The sequence below is a fragment of the Bombina bombina genome, chromosome 1 (assembly GCF_027579735.1).
Source record: "Bombina bombina isolate aBomBom1 chromosome 1, aBomBom1.pri, whole genome shotgun sequence".
NCBI lineage: Eukaryota > Metazoa > Chordata > Amphibia > Anura > Bombinatoridae > Bombina > Bombina bombina.
In genome coordinates, this window is record NC_069499.1 from 1,278,102,247 (window position 1) to 1,278,120,660 (window position 18,414).

General features: G+C 38.5%; 1 pseudogene; it reads left to right on the forward strand.

Moving 5' to 3' along the window:
• LOC128642311 (fatty acyl-CoA hydrolase precursor, medium chain-like) overlaps nucleotides 1-18,414 on the forward strand; it is a 141,073-nt pseudogene that overhangs the window by 115,952 nt on the left and 6,707 nt on the right.

Consider the following 18,414-nt stretch of genomic DNA (forward strand, 5'->3'; position numbering starts at 1 on the left):
CTTTTTTTGCCGTCTTTGGAATAAGCCTGTTATTACTATCAAGTACTCATGGTTTACGTTAGCTGACATAGGAGGATGCTCTCACCTCGAACCTGTCAGCTGTTTCACAAATAACAGTATCATTTATATATGAGCTCGTATTTTGCAATTGCATGAAAGAAGATATCTACATCATTACAGATAAGATCTGTGGAACTTTTGTTACTTTGGGACGTTTTTGTTTCACTTTAATTTCCCATGCTTCTTTCATATTTTGGTTATTGATTTATGCAACATTGAGAATGTCATTATATTGTACCCTTTTATCATGAGTTAAGTGATTATTTTAGGTTTTCCACTGCAGTGGCATATTTAGGTTCAGGATTATCTGCATTAATAAATGAGTTACTTATTAATTGGACCATCTGTGTGTGAGCCTCTGTTTGTATAAAATGTTTCAGCTTTTCCTCTACGTATTAGATTAAGAGAAGTTTTTCTGAGTGCTGCAATCCCCTACTTTCAACATAGCATCTCGTATAGCTCTGCTGTGTGTATCATATATTTACTCATATAAATATATCTGAATTATTATATATATATAACCTAATTTTAAAATTATTAACTTAAAAAAATCAATATTGTTTTTTAAATTCTTTTTTTTTTTTTTTTAAGGGCATCAGTTCTGAATCCATTAGTATAATAATGGATGCATACTTTGGTGACAAAGATGATCCTCAAGAAATCCGAAATCAATTCCTTGATTTAGGTGGAGAAGTTCTATTTGTTGTGCCAGCCATTAAAACAGCAAGATATCATAGAGGTATTTAATATAAGTGGGATTTCTGTTTAGCTAGATGTAGCCACCAATAAGCAAACTCTATCCAGAGTGTTGAACCTAAAATGTGCCTGCTTCTAAGCTTTACATTCCTGTTTTTTAAATAAAGATAGCAAGATAAAGAAAAATGTATAATAGGAGTAAATTAGAAAGTTGCTCTATCTGAATCATGAAAGAAAAAATTTGGGTTTAGTGCCCCTTTCATGTTCATCTTATTTGCTTTTCAAAAGCTGTATATAAAGTTTCCAAGCCCATTTCAGACATCCATATCCTATTCATGAGAAATGTTGCTCTCTGATCCCTATTCAAAGAAAAATATTGAAAAGAAACAAAGTCCAGTCGTGTTTTTTGGAGAAACCCACATATCATCATAGTGTAGTTAAAATATGTTATTGTAGCACTTTGCTCCATATCCTTCAACCATTCTTAACCAATATTTATTTTACTTAGCAGTCATTTTATTTTTTTTACAATTTTACAATTATTATTATTTTTTGCTTTGCAGATTCTGGCTTACCTGTTTATTTCTATGAATATCAGCACCGTCCCTCTGTTTTTAAAGATTCCAAGCCAGCTTTTGTTAAAGCAGATCATGGAGATGAACTTCTATCTGTTCTGGGCGTTCCATTCTTGACTGAAGAAAACATTTTTAACCGTAAGCTGTTTTATTTGCGATTAAATTATACTTTCTGCATTGTACTATCTACGATATTAAATCTGTATACTTTTTTTACTTTGTGTATTTCTGCTACAGATGAAGAAAAAACCCTAAGCAGAATAGTTATGAAATACTGGGCCAACTTTGCACGAAATGGGTAAGAAAATAATTGTTCTCTCTCTGCTAAAATAGAAATTGTTAAAAAAAAATTGTAAAAATAAATAAATAAAAGTATAAACAATATGTAAATAAACAGTATTTTGGTAATCAAATTCTCAGTCTAATTAATGGCGAACCAGCAATAAATAGGAAAATTATAAATTATTTTAAATACAATGCTCTAACACGCCTCTTTAATTTCTTTAACATTATTATGAGTGGAGCACAATATTGTGCTTATGTAAGCACAATATTTGCGCTCCACTCAGTAGTACCATTGCATGTAAATGTGCACTGGTATTACAGGTGCAGCGCAATGAGAATGCAACCTTGTGTTTGCATCGCTGAAAGCCAAGCACTCACGAGAGAGTGCTTCATAGGCTCCAAAGGGAGCCTCGTTTTCATGCCGGCAGCCACAATAAACCACCTAACACTGCACAGAGGGAAAATAGCGCAGTGTTGGGTAGCAAATAATAAATATATATTTACTTGCTTATATACATATTTATGTATGTGTTTGTATATGTATATAAACAAATGAACACATACAAGCATATACATATATATATTTATAGACAAAACACAGTCCCACATTGACCTCCATGTAAAGGCACTTTAACCCTTATAACTGCTTTGTGCAGTTTTTTTACAAAAAAAATAAAATGTACCGTCCTCTTTATTTTGGGGGCAATTGGGGCACATTTTTTTTTTCAAAAGAGCTTTATTGAAACATTTAGTGAACAATTAGCTGGTCAATATACAATTTGCATATACAGAAATGAGCGCCTGAGATTTAACAAAGATAAAATTTTTATATCACATTGGCAACTAGTGGAGCGTTGCAAAGACTCAATATGTCTTGTACAAGCGGGACAGGGTCCCACTCAGTGCAAAATATCTATCTATTTCTGGCAGCTCTCTTTAAATTAGGTCAACATCAGTAACTGGTTTACAATCAACTATAAACAAAAAACAAGTGAATTTTAGTATAACTACAGGCAGCATCTTGCAGAAAATTAACTAAACATGCATCAGTAACAGGTTTGCTTCAAATAAGTACAGTTGATTTCTTTTTATGCACATATGTGTACCAGAGTGTATATAGGGGTGAATAGGTGAATACTAATGCAAGACAATCTATTCCGTGGGGAGTTACGACAGGGAAATATCATGATATAGGTAAATGGGTGCTCTAAATTACTGAAACAAAGGTTCAGTTAGTGCGTAATCGGGCTTGTAGGTATTCTTCCCATATGAAGCATATTGAATAATGGTCCTCTGTGCGTTTTGTATGAGTGTAGTGGTATTTTTCTAAATTAAGTGTGTGAGATACCAGGTTGCGCCAAACAGAGATATTTGGGAGTTCTGTTTTCTTCCAATTTAAGGGAATTAGTCTCTTGGCAGTGTTGATCATAATTGTTAGTAGTGTGGATCTAAGTTTGCATTTGATTTTTGGGAGAGAGTTAAAGAGGAAGTTCCATATTGTGAAGGGGAGAGGAATATCTAGAACACGTGTGATTTCAATGGTGATCAGTTTCCAGAAATGTTCAGCTATGGGGCAGGACCACCATATGAGTGGGGCTACCTAAATCTGAACAGCCTCTCCAGTACTCAGCAGGTGTGTCAGGGAATAACTGGTGTAAGCGGTGTGGTGTGTAGTACCATCTGCTTAGAAGCTTCAGGTTCATCTCTAGCGTTGAGATAGAAAATGAGGACTTCCTCATGCTGGCAAAGATATGCAAAGAAGTAATTTTCCAGCCTCCAGTAAAATTTAAAAGACCTTTATTGTTTCCTTGCAGGGTCCATCATACAACAACGTTTCAAACCATAACTTGGTTCTTAATCATCTTAATCATGATTAAGAACCAAGTTATGGTTTGAAACGTTGTTTGTATGATGGACCCTGCAAGGAAACAATAAAGGTCTTTTAAATTTTACTGGAGGCTGGAAAATTACTTCTTTGGATCTTACATTGGGGTTTGGCTAACCCTTTCCTGTGCCCCAGGACATCAGAAAAGGTGCTGTCTTTCACCACTATATTCAGGCAAAGATATGCAGCCATTCTTTGTTGGTGCAGGAGTCACCTATTTCAATTTCCCACTTTTTAACATAAGATGGTAGAGTAGAAGCGTAGGATGAAAGTATCTGTTGATGTATAAGCAATAGTATACTTTTATTGGGGAAAGTGTGTATACACATGTTTACAAAGGTTGTCAAAGGGCGGGTTAGAGATTTTTTATAGGGATGCGTCTGCAGGTAATGCGTTAATTGCAAGTACATAAACCAACTATTGAATTGGGGTCCGAGTAAAGTAACAATTTCATTGTGTAGTTTCGGTTTGCCATTGTGATGTAGTGTGTGTATCAGGACTATTTCTATCATAGTGGGATTGTCTGTTATATGTAAAAGAGAGTGAAGTAGGAACAGGGTATTTCCTACTAGTGGTGTTAACGGAGAGTATGTGCTAGAAAAGTGGGGAGATCTTTTGATGTGCTTATCCCACTGTTTGAATGTTTCCTTCACAGTTATGGGAGCATTGAGGGGCAGACGTCTGATATCGGCAGGAAGCCAGCAGTGGCCTCCCAGATGGGAGTCATTAGAAAGAGTGCACTCAAGCATAACCCACTCTTTCGTGCTGCTGCGTTTGCACCAATCAACTATTCTAGTTAAAAAAGCACCCAATCTATAGTACTGCAAATTGGGTGATCCTATGCCTCCTAGGTCTTTGGGACAGTATAAGGTGCTTGTAGTTATACGGGGTCTTTTATAGGACCATATAAAGGAATTTAGCAATTTTTGAAGTTGGAAGATTAGTGTATCTGGTATAGGAATGGGCAACGATTGAAAAAGATACAACATCTTGGGGAGTATTATCATTTTAATTGCATTTATTCTTCCATACCAAGAGAGGGGCTTAGCTGCCCAGGATTGTAACATTGAGCAGGTTTTAAAGTTTAGGGAGATTATATCTTCAGTTTTTGGTGAAATTTGGCACTCCTAAATATTTTATCGCCTTATGTTGGGTTCGGAAACAGAATTGTTGTTTGACTGTCTCTAATGTGGTATTGGGCAGTGCTATACTTAAGAGTCTGGATTTTGCAATATTAATACTAAAGTTAGAGTAGAGGCCATAAGTATGTAGTGTTAGAGAGTTAACTGGGTCAGTGATGGTCATGAATATGTCGTCAGCATAAAGAGTGGTTTTATATTCGATTTGCCCTATTCAGAATCCAGTAATTGTTGTTTGTTTCCTGATGTACGTGGCTATAACCTCCATGGCTAAGATAAACAATAGAGGTGAGAGGGGGCACCCCTGTCTCATGCCATTTGTGATCTGGAAAGGATGAGATGTGGAATCATTTAATCTTATTTTTGCTTGTGGCCTGTTATATAGGGCAAAGATTCGTACTATAAACTTTTGATCAAATCAAAATTTAGCCATTGTATGTTTAAGGAAAAGCCAATTTAGCCTATCAAAGGCTTTTTCCGCGTCCATTGAAATGAAAAAGGAGGGGATTTTGTGTTGATTTGCATGTTCCATAAGAGTTAGTATTTTGGTTGTGTTATCTCTAGACCCTCGCATGGGTGTAAACCCAGCCTGGTTAGGGTGGATTATGAATGGGAGTATAGAGCTAATTCTGGATGTGAGTATTTTAGCGAAGAGTTTGATATCAACATTCAGTAAAGAGATAGGGCAACAATTTGCTGGAGTTGTAGGTGGCTTGCTTGGCTTAGATATTACAGTTACGTGGGCCTCTAGCATAGAAGGTGGAAAGGGATGTTCGTCAGTGGCCTCGTTGAAAATTAATGTAAGATGTGGGGTTAAGATAGAAGAAAATGCTCGGTAATATTTGGAGGAGAAGCCATCTGGGCCTGGACTTTTTCCATGTTTAAGGGTAGTTATGGCAGATATGGTTTCTTGGATGGTTACTGGCCTATTTAAATGTGATTTTTGTTCGTCAGTGATTGAAGGTAGTGAACAATTCGCTATGTATGTTGAGAGATCGCGGAGATGTTCGGGTGTGGGGTGTCTTCATGTATATTGTAGAGTTTTGTATAATATTCTTGAAAGGCCAGTAAGATTTCCGGCGTGGTCTTAAGCGATTTTTTTTGTGGAGTAGTGATTTCATAGATATAGGATTTAAATCTTTTTTTTTTTTTTTTTAAGGCACGAGCTAGCAGTTTACCAGCTCTATTACTTTCGTAGTAGAACATGCTATTAGTTTTGGTTCGTAGAGTTTGGTACTCAATGTCTAGAAATTTGTCTAGGGCTGTTCTAGCGGCCTGTAGACCTTTCTTTATATTAGAATTAGTGGGATCTTTTTTAGCGCTAGGTCTAGTTTAAAAAAGGTATCTGTTAGTTCTTTGTATTGTGTACGATTTGCTCGTTGATTTTGAGCCTTAATTTTAATTAATTCTCCCCTTAACACACATTTGTGTGCTTCCCAAATTTTAAAAATGTCAGTGATAGAGTTGGAGTTGTTTGTAAAGTATTCAGAGATGGTTTTGGATAACGTGGTTAGTGTGCCAGGATTATTTAGGAGAGACTCGTCTTGTTTCCAGGAATATGGTTCTGAAGGTGTTTCGGGCCAGGGAAATTTAATTTTAACAGCTGAGTGGTCTGACCACGATGTGGGTGAGATATCACTGCGATGTAAGTGTGTTAGGCCTTTTTGGTTTGTAAGTACATAATCCAGTCTACTATAAGATTTATTTGGATGCGAGAAAAAGGTGTAGTCTCTTTTATCATGGTGAATGAATCTTCATGTGTCGTATAGGTTAAGGTCTTTTAGACCGTTCCACAAAGTGGTGGTAACTTTTTTGGATATTTGTATGTTAGGGTTAGAACTATCTTTTAGGGGTTGCAGTAGGGTGGTGAAGTCTCCGGCTAGATACAATGGGCCTTTAGTGATATCCAGTGTTCTCTTGAATATGTTTTTAAAGAAAGTGGTTTGATTTGTGTGCGGAGCATAAATATTAATTAAGGTGATGGGTCTGCCATACAGAAGGCCCATCAAACCTAAAAAACGCCCCTCTCCATCTCTGGAAAGTTGTATCAAGGTAAAAGGGAGAGATTTTTTAAACAGTATGCTCACCCCGTTTTTCTTTTTGTATGCCTGAACTGTGGTAGTGTGTGGTGTAAGTTTTCCCTAAGTATTTCGGTTCTTTATTTCATTTAAAGCGTGTTTCTTGTAAGAAAATTATGTCTATTTGTCTTTTTGCTAGGTCTGCAAGTGCTTTGGACCTTTTATGGGGGGAGTTCAAGCCTTTCGCATTCTGTGTGAGCAATGTCAATTGCTTGGGGGAAGTCACTTTATGGGGGTGCATGACAGTGTGGAGGGTGTTGGTACGAGATTAGGGATAGTATAAACCTTCTGGTACTGCTTAGAGTATGGAAGCACAAAATGGGTACATATCTGCAAAAAGACAAACACATAACAACAAAACAGTAGTTGAATCTTAACTAATATTATAACATTATAAACAGTAACAAACGTGAATACATTAAAATAAAACAAAAAGTGTCTCTTCCTATTATAGGGCATATATGAGAGTATTTTGGGGGAGTAACCACAATACATCCTATGAATATTAGAAGTTTATTAATTTTACGTAATTGGGAATCCTGACCTAGCTCCTGGGAGGGAGGGGGGAATTGAGGGGTAGGGAGGGAGAGGATGAGGAAGGGAGGGGAATGGTGGGTATATGTTAAAGAAGGGAAAGGGGGTCTGAAATGTAGGGAGGTATGATATGGTATGTGGGCCTCCATACCTGGGGGTAATATGGGTTTGTGAGATATGCTATGACAAGGTTTATATAAATGCTAAAGTTACTTGCCCATCCCAAAGAGAAGACATCGCTCAGTAATCAAGTCCTATTGTTACAGCACAGAAAGTGTGGAATATGAAGTTCATTATGGTGAGGCGTTAGAGGAAGCAGAACTGGTGGTAGTATGTCTTCTATTGGTGGCATCTTTTGGCTTACTTTTCCTAGGTAGGGCAGTATGCCAGGATTCACCTGGAGTGGGGGTCTGTCTTTTGAGGGTTTGAGAGCTCAGTGGCTCAGAATGGGGTGTGTCTGAGGGGGAGTCAAGTCCAAGTGTTCCACAAAAGGTTGGAATGTCTTCTGGGTTTTTGCATACTACACAGGTGCTGTTGCTGATTGTCCAGAGGTTAGTTGGGAAGCCCCATCGGTAAGGAATTCTTTTGTTCCGCAGCAAGGTGGTGAGGGGCAAAAATTCCTTCCTGCGTTGTAGAGTGCGGTGGACAAATCCTGGAAGAACTGCAAGACATTGCCCCTGAACCTCACAGGTTGGTTTTTGCAGGCTTGATTCAGGAGCATTTCCTTCTCCTGAAAGTTCTTCAGACAGATCACGATGTCCCTTGATGGGGCTGAGTCCAGTGGCTTTGGTCTCAGGGTTCTGTGAGCTCTGACCCAAGGAATGTCATCCGTGTGCGAGGGATCTTTTAGATGATGGAACAAGTCCTGGAGATAAACAGGAAAGTCTCTTGGCAGCACTGATTCAGGTACTCCCCTAATACGCATATTTTTGCGTCTGCTTCGGTTTTCCAGATCATCAAGTTTATCTTGAAGAAAGAGGATAGTCTCTTGCTGAGAGGTTATTTATTCTGTCAGTTGATTGACGTCTTCTTTAATGATAGCTTGATTGATTTCCAAGGTTTCGATACCTGAAAGCCCAGCATATGGATATCTTGTTTTAACTCCGCCAGCTCTTCTCTGATGCAAGAGCGGACAATGTCTGCTATGTCTTGTCTTGAAGGTAAGTTTTGCAAAAAATCTGCTAGATTGAGGTTCTTGTGTCTGTACTTGCAGGGGTTTTTCCTTAGGTTTGTGACTAGTAGGGGAAGTATTCGCTGAATCAGGACACTGCAAAAAGGAGGACATAATATTTGATTTCCCTGATATAGGTGTTGACATTTTATCTTGCTTAGTGTTACGTTTGGACGTCATTATTGGTGGTAGTTGCTCCCAAAATGATCTTATAGCAGCTGAGGTAGGACTATTCGGGAGTATGCTGTTCTTTTGGCTCAACGTGCAATAGGCAGGCAATAAACCTAAGCTGCTGAAGGGGTAATTTAATACCTGACAATATGTTAAGGGAAAATAACCACTATTTGCAGAAGGAAGTTTTTTTTTTTTAAATTTATTTTTTATTATTTATTTTTTCCCTCTCTAATTTATTTGCTCCCTAATTCTCAGAGGCAATATAAAGAGGGAAATCTAAATTTTTGAGGAGAGTTTGTGGGCTCAGGAGTGTTTGGGCCTATACAGGTTATTCAATGTGGAAACTGCAGGAAACTGTTAGTGTCTTTTTCTATTACTGAGGCAGATAGGTTGAGATTAAGATCAGTAAACAAAGAGTAGTGGTAAGGGGAGGTTAGATCTTTGTCTCTAGTGAGATACTGGGGAGTAAAGAGGAATGAGAGGTGCTTACTGTCACTTTTTAGGAGGCTCCAGCCTTGTGGTAGGCCTAATCACCAGTCTAGATTGCTGGCTGTTGTCCGGCCTTTGCTGGGGGGTTGCTGCAGTTGCTGGTGCTGGTGTAGTGTGGTCAGATCACAGAGGAGCCAACAGATGTAGAGTTATATTGAAGGGGCTTATCATTTTCTATCCGGAGCTCCATGGTAGGCCCAATCAATTGGGGCACATTTTTTATCTTTAACCAGAGGTCAACCTCTGATTAATTGCACTTAGCACAAAGGGGAAACATGAGCTTGAGGTCACATTAACCAGCCAATTGTAATGGCTGGTTATTTAATGTGCGCCCGTAAACAGGCAAATTTGCTCTTTTACAAACACATGTTAAGATAGCACCTCACTTGTAATCTAGCCATATATATTTCTGTTACAAAGAGTTGACAAATGTGCAAGTATTTTGAGGAATCAACCATCAATTTTCAGGAACAAGGGAATATATATATTAAATATATATAGTATATATAATTCCAAGTAATAGATCCGCACTCGCTGGACTTTTAAAAAAACAATAGTTTATTGTGTACAGTGACGTTTCGGGGAGCCAACTGTCCCCTTCATCAGACCAAACAAAGTGAACAAAAAGCAGTGTTTAAATAGCCAGTGACCCCACCCCCAGGAAGTGACACAATTGCAGTATCCATGGAGACATAAAATAAGTAAATAAAACATTAGCAATTAGCAATTACTTAGAATTGGATATTGCTGCTCCTGACACCCTGGCTTGTATCTTAATTGATGAGAGTGCAAATCCCTATTAAATTCCATATATATACTGTATATATATATATATATATATATATATATATATATATATATATATATATATACATCATTTATACTGTATGTGAAAAGGATAGGGTGTTTTGGCTTGCGCTGGGTATTATGCAAATAGTTATTTTGACCTATTTAAAGTTCCTCCTGATGTATTTCAAATGAAGCTTGGTCTGGAAATTCCACTATCATCAATGAAAAAATAGTAGTAAGGGTAGAAGTTGAGGGTTCCAAACTGTAGCGCTCGTAGAATGGAGGAAACATAATAATGTTTATGTTTCCTCCATTCTACGAGCGCTACAGTTGGGAACCCTCAACTTCTACCCTTACATATATATATATATATATATATATATATATATATATATATATATATATATATGTATGTATATTGAGTCAAAATGTTAGAAGCCAGAAGTAATATTCTTGTCTCTATGGCTTGCAGGATTTTTTCTTTCTTTATTCAGATAAAGCATGCAATTTTAAGCAACTTTCTAATTTACTCCTATTATCAAATTTTCTTTATTCTCTTGGTATCTTTATTTGAAAAGCAAGAATGCAAGTTTAGATGCTGGCCCATTTTTGGTGAACAACCTGGCTTGTTCTTGCTGATTGGTGGATAAATTCCCTGTGTCCTGAATTAAAAATTGTCTGGCTCCTTAGCTAAGATGCCTTCTTTTTCAAATAAAGATAGCAATAGAACAATGAAAAATTCATAATAGGAGTAAATTAGAAAGTTGCTTAAAATTGCATGAATCACGAAAGAAAACATTTGGGTTCAGTGTCCCTTTAAGTACTGTTTTATGAAAGTAATGGTTGGGATATATGCTCATTAGGCTGGCTGGCACTGACATTTTTAAACCTTTGAAAAAGATCAATGAACAAAAGTCATCAAGTATGATTCATTAACTTAAAAAACACTGCATAATAGTTATTGCATATTGTTAAGATTTGCATGAATCAAATTATCGGCAACTAAATATCAGAATACTGATGGGCCAGCTATACAGTTTATATAAGCCAGCAAGTGATTTTTATTTTGTATGTAGTTAGAAGAATTTTAAAAAGTAAGAACTAGAACAAGGATTTTAGGAATCATAGCACCTTGGCTCCCAAATTTGTCATGCCCTGAAACGAGCTGCATCTAATCCTTGCATTCCCTTTTCCTTCCTTACTACACACATTAATCTATACGCAATTATAGTCTATTAAAGACAACTGCTAACTTCCCTATGGGAGGAATATTTCATAAATTGCAGAATTTATTTTTGCTCTTCATTTCTTGTACCATATTATCAGCCTTACATGGTTTCTCATTTTAGGTAATATCACCAAATGATTTTCTGTCTTGAATAGAAATAATGAACCTTCCTCATAAAAGTGTTCTTGTATGAAATAAATACCAGAAGTTATATTATTATTGGTGTTATTATGTAAAGTGCAGCCACATATTGTTGTGCTGGGTACATAAATCACAAAATGACAATTATTCATGGTAAAAATAAATGCATATTCATAAAATAGACTAAACTAAATAATATAGGGAGAGTGTATATACATCAATTAGAAAATATGTATTTTGTTGGTTAGGATCTTTGACAGAATAGGTGGCGTGTATATATATATATATATAGTTTTCAAAGTGTATTTGAAGCTGTATACGTTTGGAGACAGCCTAATGGAGTTGGGTAAAGAGTTGCAGTGATTAAGAGCAGCGTGTGTGTAGTTTTGGAGACAGGAAAGGGAAGTAGTGATTATGGGGCAAACATGCTGGTATCAGGTTAAATGGCCAATCACTGGATGGCAGTACAGTGATGCCCCAAAAAGTGCCCCATGATCATGCGATCATTGTGTCAGCCAGTCACAGTGACCACATGTCAAGTATTACAAGCCATTACTTGTTATCAATGGCTTGTTTTGGTCCCTCCCCTTCTATCCCAGTAAACAGGTACATTCGAAAAAAAGGTTAAATTTAATTTAATAAAATATATTTATATTTTTTTTACCATTTAACTTTTATAAATTTTATTTTCTGTCCTTGGTGATAAATGGATTAAATATACAGTAAAGTGTCAAAATTGTTCTAGGGAGATACCCTTTGGTGTCTAAAGTCTAATATATAATCTTGTGTAGCAGTTTTGAACTGAGTAAGTTGTAGTTTACAATCCAACCATGACCTTAAACCAATAATTCCATCTTTGTAGTATTTGGCCTATATTTGCTATAAATTACTTGGAAACCGGGGCATATGGGGTATTCATAAAATCAGTACAACATAATGAATTTATGTGGAGGGTTATTTTCTTTAGCTACACTAGTTATGTAGAAATGGTAATAAAGAACACTGTAAAAAAATGTTGTTGTTTATTTAATTGTTGCCCCATTTTTCTTTTTATTACTATTTTATGTACCCATATAGGTATCATAAGAAAGGTCTGTTTGTCTGTTAAAATTTTTTATACAATATGTATGGGTGCACTTAATAAGATAGTGGATAATTACAGTAAAACCAATAGTGAGAAAAAAATGACAAAACTGGGAAAAATCATTAAAGAAATAGTTGCCAGAAAATGTCCACTTTGTAAAGTGGTTGACGTGGCTGAAGATGCTGGACCAGGAGGATGGCGGCTTTGAGTTTTGTGTGCTGCTTGTACTCATGTGTTGATCCCATAGGCGTTTGTGATGTGACAACAGATATGAGTGGCACTGTGCACTGGCAAAAGTTGGCAAAGTAGATGCTGTAGGCCTGACACACACGCTTGCAGACAACTAACTGCTATTCAATCTATTACAGTCAAAATTGTATTTTTTTTTTTAAATGTACACTACTGTTACACCAGATATAAGTTGCACTGGGGTGACACTGTGCCCTGTCAGGCCCTGAAACGCACACGCATGAAGGAAACTGACTGCTATTATTTCACAGTCAAAAAAGTTTTTTTTTTTTTTAAATGTACACTACTGTTACACCAGATATGAATTGCACTGGTGTGACACTGTGCCCTGGCAGGCACTGAAACGCACACATGTGAAGGAAACTGACTGCTATTATTTCACAGTCAAAAAAGTGTTTTTTTTTTTAAATGTACACTACTGTTACACCAGATATGAGTTGCACTTGTGTGCACTGTGCCCTGGCAGGCACTGAAACGCACACGTGTGAAGGAAACTGACTGCTATTATTTCACATTCAAAAAAGTGTTGTTGTTTTTTAAATGTACACTACTGTTACACCAGATATGAGTTGCATTGGTGTGACACTGTGCCCTGGCAGGCACTGAAATGCACACATGTGAAGGAAACTGACTGCTATTATTTCACAGTCAAAAAAGTGTTGTTTTTTTTAAATGTACACTACTGTTACAACAGATATGAGTGGTGGCACTGGGCAAGTGGGCACAGAATTAGTGATGTCGCGAACCTAAAAATTTTGGTTCGCGAATGGCGAACTCGAACTTCCGAAACTGTTCGCGAACCGGGCGAACTGCCATTGACTTCAATAGGCAAGCGAACTTTAAAACCAACAGGGACTCTTTCTGGCCACAATAGTGATGGAAAAGTTGTTTCAAAGGGACTAACACCTGGACTGTGGCATGCCGGAAGGGGATCCATGGCAAAACTCCCACGGAAAATTACATAGTTGATGCAGAGTCTGGTTTTAAGCCATAAAGGGCATAAATCACCTAACATTCCTAAATTGTTTTGAATAACGTGCTTTAAAACATCAGGTATGATGTTGTTTCGATCAGGTAGTGTAAGGGTTACGCCCGCTTCACAGTGACAGACCAAACTCCCCGTGTAACGCACCGCAAACAACCACAAACAGTCCATTTGCACAACCACGAGATAGATAGATTTGACAGATAGATACATAGATTACATAGATCAATAGATGCAATATACATTTGATAGATACGATTGATAGTTAGATAGATTTGATAGATAAATAGATAGATTTGATAGATATATAATTTCCCAGACAGAGAATTACAAGACGTGCAGTCTGGGACCCATGGTAAGGTTCCCAGAGGCAGTTGCGGCGCCAGGGGACGTGTATATGGCATGGATTTTAGGAACCGGGAGATGGAAAAAGATGCTTGGTCGGTCCTCCTACTTCAAATTTGGGGCAGTGCACATGCAATCGTGGCCGGACTTTTAGCCAACGGCCATTTGTCCGACGGACATTTGGCCGAAACACAAGTGGCTGTCACAAAACAGTCCGGCCACGAGATTGATATATTTGATAGATAGATACATAGATTACATAGATCAATAGATGCAATATATATTTGATAGATACGATTGATAGTTAGATAGATTTGATAGATAAATAGATAGATTTGATAGATATATAATTTACCAGACAGAGAATTACAAGACGTGCGGTCTGGGACCCATGGTAAGGTTCCCAGAGGCAGTTGCTGCGCCAGGGGATGTGTATATGGCATGGATTTTAGGAACCGGGAGATGGAAAAAGATGCTTGGTCGGTCCTCCTACTTCAAATTTAGGGCACTGCGCGTGCAATCTACTGTGGCACCAGATATGAGTGGTGTGTTAAGTAGTACTATTCTGATCAGTTTAATACCTGTTACTCCCCCTATCGGGGGAGGTGTATATGGCATGGATTTTAGGAACCGGGAGATGGAAAAAGATGCTTGGTCGGTCTTCCTACTTCAAATTTGGGGCACTGCGCATGCAATCGTGGCCGGACTTTTAGCCAACGGCCATTTGGCCGATGGACATTTCTCCGACGGACATTTGGCCGAAACCCAAGTGGCTGTCACAAAACAGTCCGGCCACGAGATAGATAGATTTGATAGATAAATACATAGATTATATAGATCAATAGATGCAATATACATTTGATAGATATAATTGATAGTTAGATAGATTTGATAGATAAATAGATAGATTTGATAAATATATAATTTCCCAGACAGAGAATTACAAGACGTGCGGTCTGGAACCCATGGTAAGGTTCCCAGAGGCAGTTGCTGCGCCAGGGGACGTGTATATGGCATGGATTTTAGGAACCGGGAGATGGAAAAAGATGCTTGGTCGGTCCTCCTACTTCAAATTTGGGGCACTGCATGTGCAATCGTGGCCGGACTTTTAGCCGACGGACATTTGTCCAACGGACATTTGGCCGAAACACAAGTGGCTGTCACAAAACAGTCCGGCCACGAGATAGATAGATTTGATAGATAAATAGATAGATTTGATAAATATATAATTTCCCAGACAGAGAATTACAAGACGTGCGGTCTGGGACCCATGGTAAGGTTACTTCCTTTTGCACAATCGAGTACAGGTTGGGGATTGCCTTTTGTGCAAAGAAATTTTGGCCGGGTTCCTTCAGGGGACATGTATATAGCATGGATTTTAGGAACCGGGAGATGGAAAAAGATGCTTGGTCGGTCCTCCTACTTCAAATTTGGGGCACTGCGCGTGCAATCGTGGCCGGACTTTTAGCCGACAGACATTTGGCCAAAACACAAGTGGCTGTCACAAAACTGTCCGGCCACGAGATAGATAGATTTGATAGATAGATACATAGATTACATAGATCAATAGATGCAATATACATTTGATAGATACGATTGATAGTTAGATAGATTTGATAGATAAATAGATAGATTTGATAAATATATAATTTCCCAGACAGAGAATTACAAGACGTGCGGTCTGTGACCCATGGTAAGGTTCCCAGAGGCAGTTGCTGCGCCAGGGGACGTGTATATGGCATGGATTTTAGGAACCGGGAGATGGAAAAAGATGCTTGGTCGGTCCTCCTACTTCAAATTTGGGGCACTGCGCGTGCAATTGTGGCCGGACTTTTAGCCGACAGACATTTGGCCGAAACACAAGTGGCTGTCACAAAACTGTCCGGCCACGAGATAGATAGATTTGATAGATAGATACATAGATTACATAGATCAATAGATGCAATATACATTTGATAGATACGATTGATAGTTAGATAGATTTGATAGATAAATAGATAGATTTGATAAATATATAATTTCCCAGACAGAGAATTACAAGACGTGCGGTGTGGGACCCATGGTAAGGTTACTTCCTTTTGCACAATCGAGTACAGGTTGGGGATTGCCTTTTGTGCAAATAAATTTTGGCTGGGTTCCTTCAGGGGACATGTATATAGCATGGATTTTAGGAACCGGGAGATGGAAAAAGATGCTTGGTCGGTCCTCCTACTTTAAATTTGGGGCACTGCGCGTGCAATCGTGGCCGGACTTTTAGCCGACAGACATTTGGCCGAAACACAAGTGGCTGTCACAAAACTGTCCGGCCACGAGATAGATAGATTTAATAGATAGATAGATACATAGATTACATAGATCAATAGATGCAATATACATTTGATAGATACGATTGATAGTTAGATAGATTTGATAGATAAATAGATAGATTTGATAAATATATAATTTCCCAGACAGAGAATTACAAGACGTGCGGTCTGCGACCCATGGTAACGTTCCCAGAGGCAGTTGCTGCGCCACGGGACGTGTATATGGCATGGATTTTAGGAACCGGGAGATGGAAAAAGATGCTTGGTCGGTCCTCCTACTTCAAATTTGGGGCACTAAGCGTGCAATTGTGGCCGGACTTTTAGCCGACAGACATTTGGCCGAAACACAAGTGGCTGTCACAAAACTGTCCGGCAACGAGATAGATAGATTTGATAGATAGATACATAGATTACATAGATCAATAGATGCAATATACATTTGATAGATACGATTGATAGTTAGATAGATTTGATAGATAAATAGATAGATTTGATAAATATATAATTTCCCAGACAGAGAATTACAAGACGTGCGGTGTGGGACCCATGGTATGGTTACTTCCTTTTGCACAATCGAGTACAGGTTGGGGATTGCCTTTTGTGCAAAGAAATTTTGGCCGGGTTCCTTCAGGGGACATGTATATAGCATGGATTTTAGGAACCGGGAGATGGAAAAAGATGCTTGGTCGGTCCTCCTACTTTAAATTTGGGGCACTGCGCGTGCAATCGTGGCCGGACTTTTAGCCGACAGACATTTGGCCGAAACACAAGTGGCTGTCACAAAACTGTCCGGCCACGAGATAGATAGATTTGATAGATAGATACATAGATTACATAGATCAATAGATGCAATATACATTTGATAGATACGATTGATAGTTAGATAGATTTGATAGATAAATAGATAGATTTGATAGATATATAATTTCTCAGACAGAGAATTACAAGACGTGTGGTCTGGGACCTATGGTAAGGTTACTTCCTTTTGCACAATCAATGGATTTTAGGAAACGGGAGATGGAAAAAGATGCTTGGTCGGTCCTCCTACTTCAAATTTGGGGCACTGTGCGTGCAATCTAATGTGCACCCAGATAGGAGTGGTGTGTTAAGTAGTACTATTGCTATCAGTTTAATCCTTTTAAGTGTCTTTTTTTTTGGTTTTGTTTTTGAAGCCACAGTGCAGCACCAGAGGCCAGAAAAATTTGGCATGTACACATGCCTGAAAAATTAGGTATTGTTGCAGCCGCTGCTGTGGCAGCGGCCAGAAAAATTGATGTTTGTTTCCCAGGCAGAAAGTGCCCTAAAACATTGCAGCTTGAACCCTAGTTGGTGGCGGATAAGTCACGCAAGTCATCCGGCATTTGAAGATAAAATACGGCAGCGTGTGGACCATTTTTAGCCCAAGGCAGCTCATGTCATCAGGCCTTTTTTACTCAAATGTATCGGCCAATGTCAGTCCCTTCGGGATCCATCCCTTATCTAGACATTTTTGACCTAGGCGACTTCTCTTCTCAGTGACAATACCTCCTGCTGCACTGAAGGTCCTTTCTGACAGGACACTTGAAGCGGGGCAAGCCAGAAGTTCTATGGCAAATTGGGATAGCTCAGGCCACAGGTCAAGCCTGCACACCCAGTAGTCAAGGTGTTCATCGCTCCTCAGAGTGTCGAGATCTGCAGTTAAGGCGAGGTAGTCTGCTACCTGTCGGTCGAGTCGTTCTCTGAGGGTGGACCCCGAAGGGCTGTGGCTATGCATAGGAGTTAAAAAGCTCTGCATGTCCTCCATCAACAACACATCTATAAAGTGTCCTGTCCTTTTAAACTGTTACAACAGATATGAGTGGTGGCACTAGTTGGCAAGTGGGCCTGGCACACACGCTGGCAGGCAGGCAACTGCAATTAGATTACACTAGCAGACTGATGTTTCACAATCAAAAAAGTTTTTTTTAAAAAAAATTACAATACTGTTACAACAGATATGAGTGGTGGCACTAGTTGGCAAGTGGGCCTGGCACACACGCTGGCAGGCAGGCAACTGCTATTAGATTACACTAGCAGACTGATGTTTCACAGTCAAAAAAATTTTTTTTTACAAAATTTACACTACTTTTACAACAGATATGAGTGGTGGCACTGCAGGCAGGCAACTGCAATTAGATTACACTAGCAGACTGATGTTTCACAGTCAAAATTACACAGGCAAA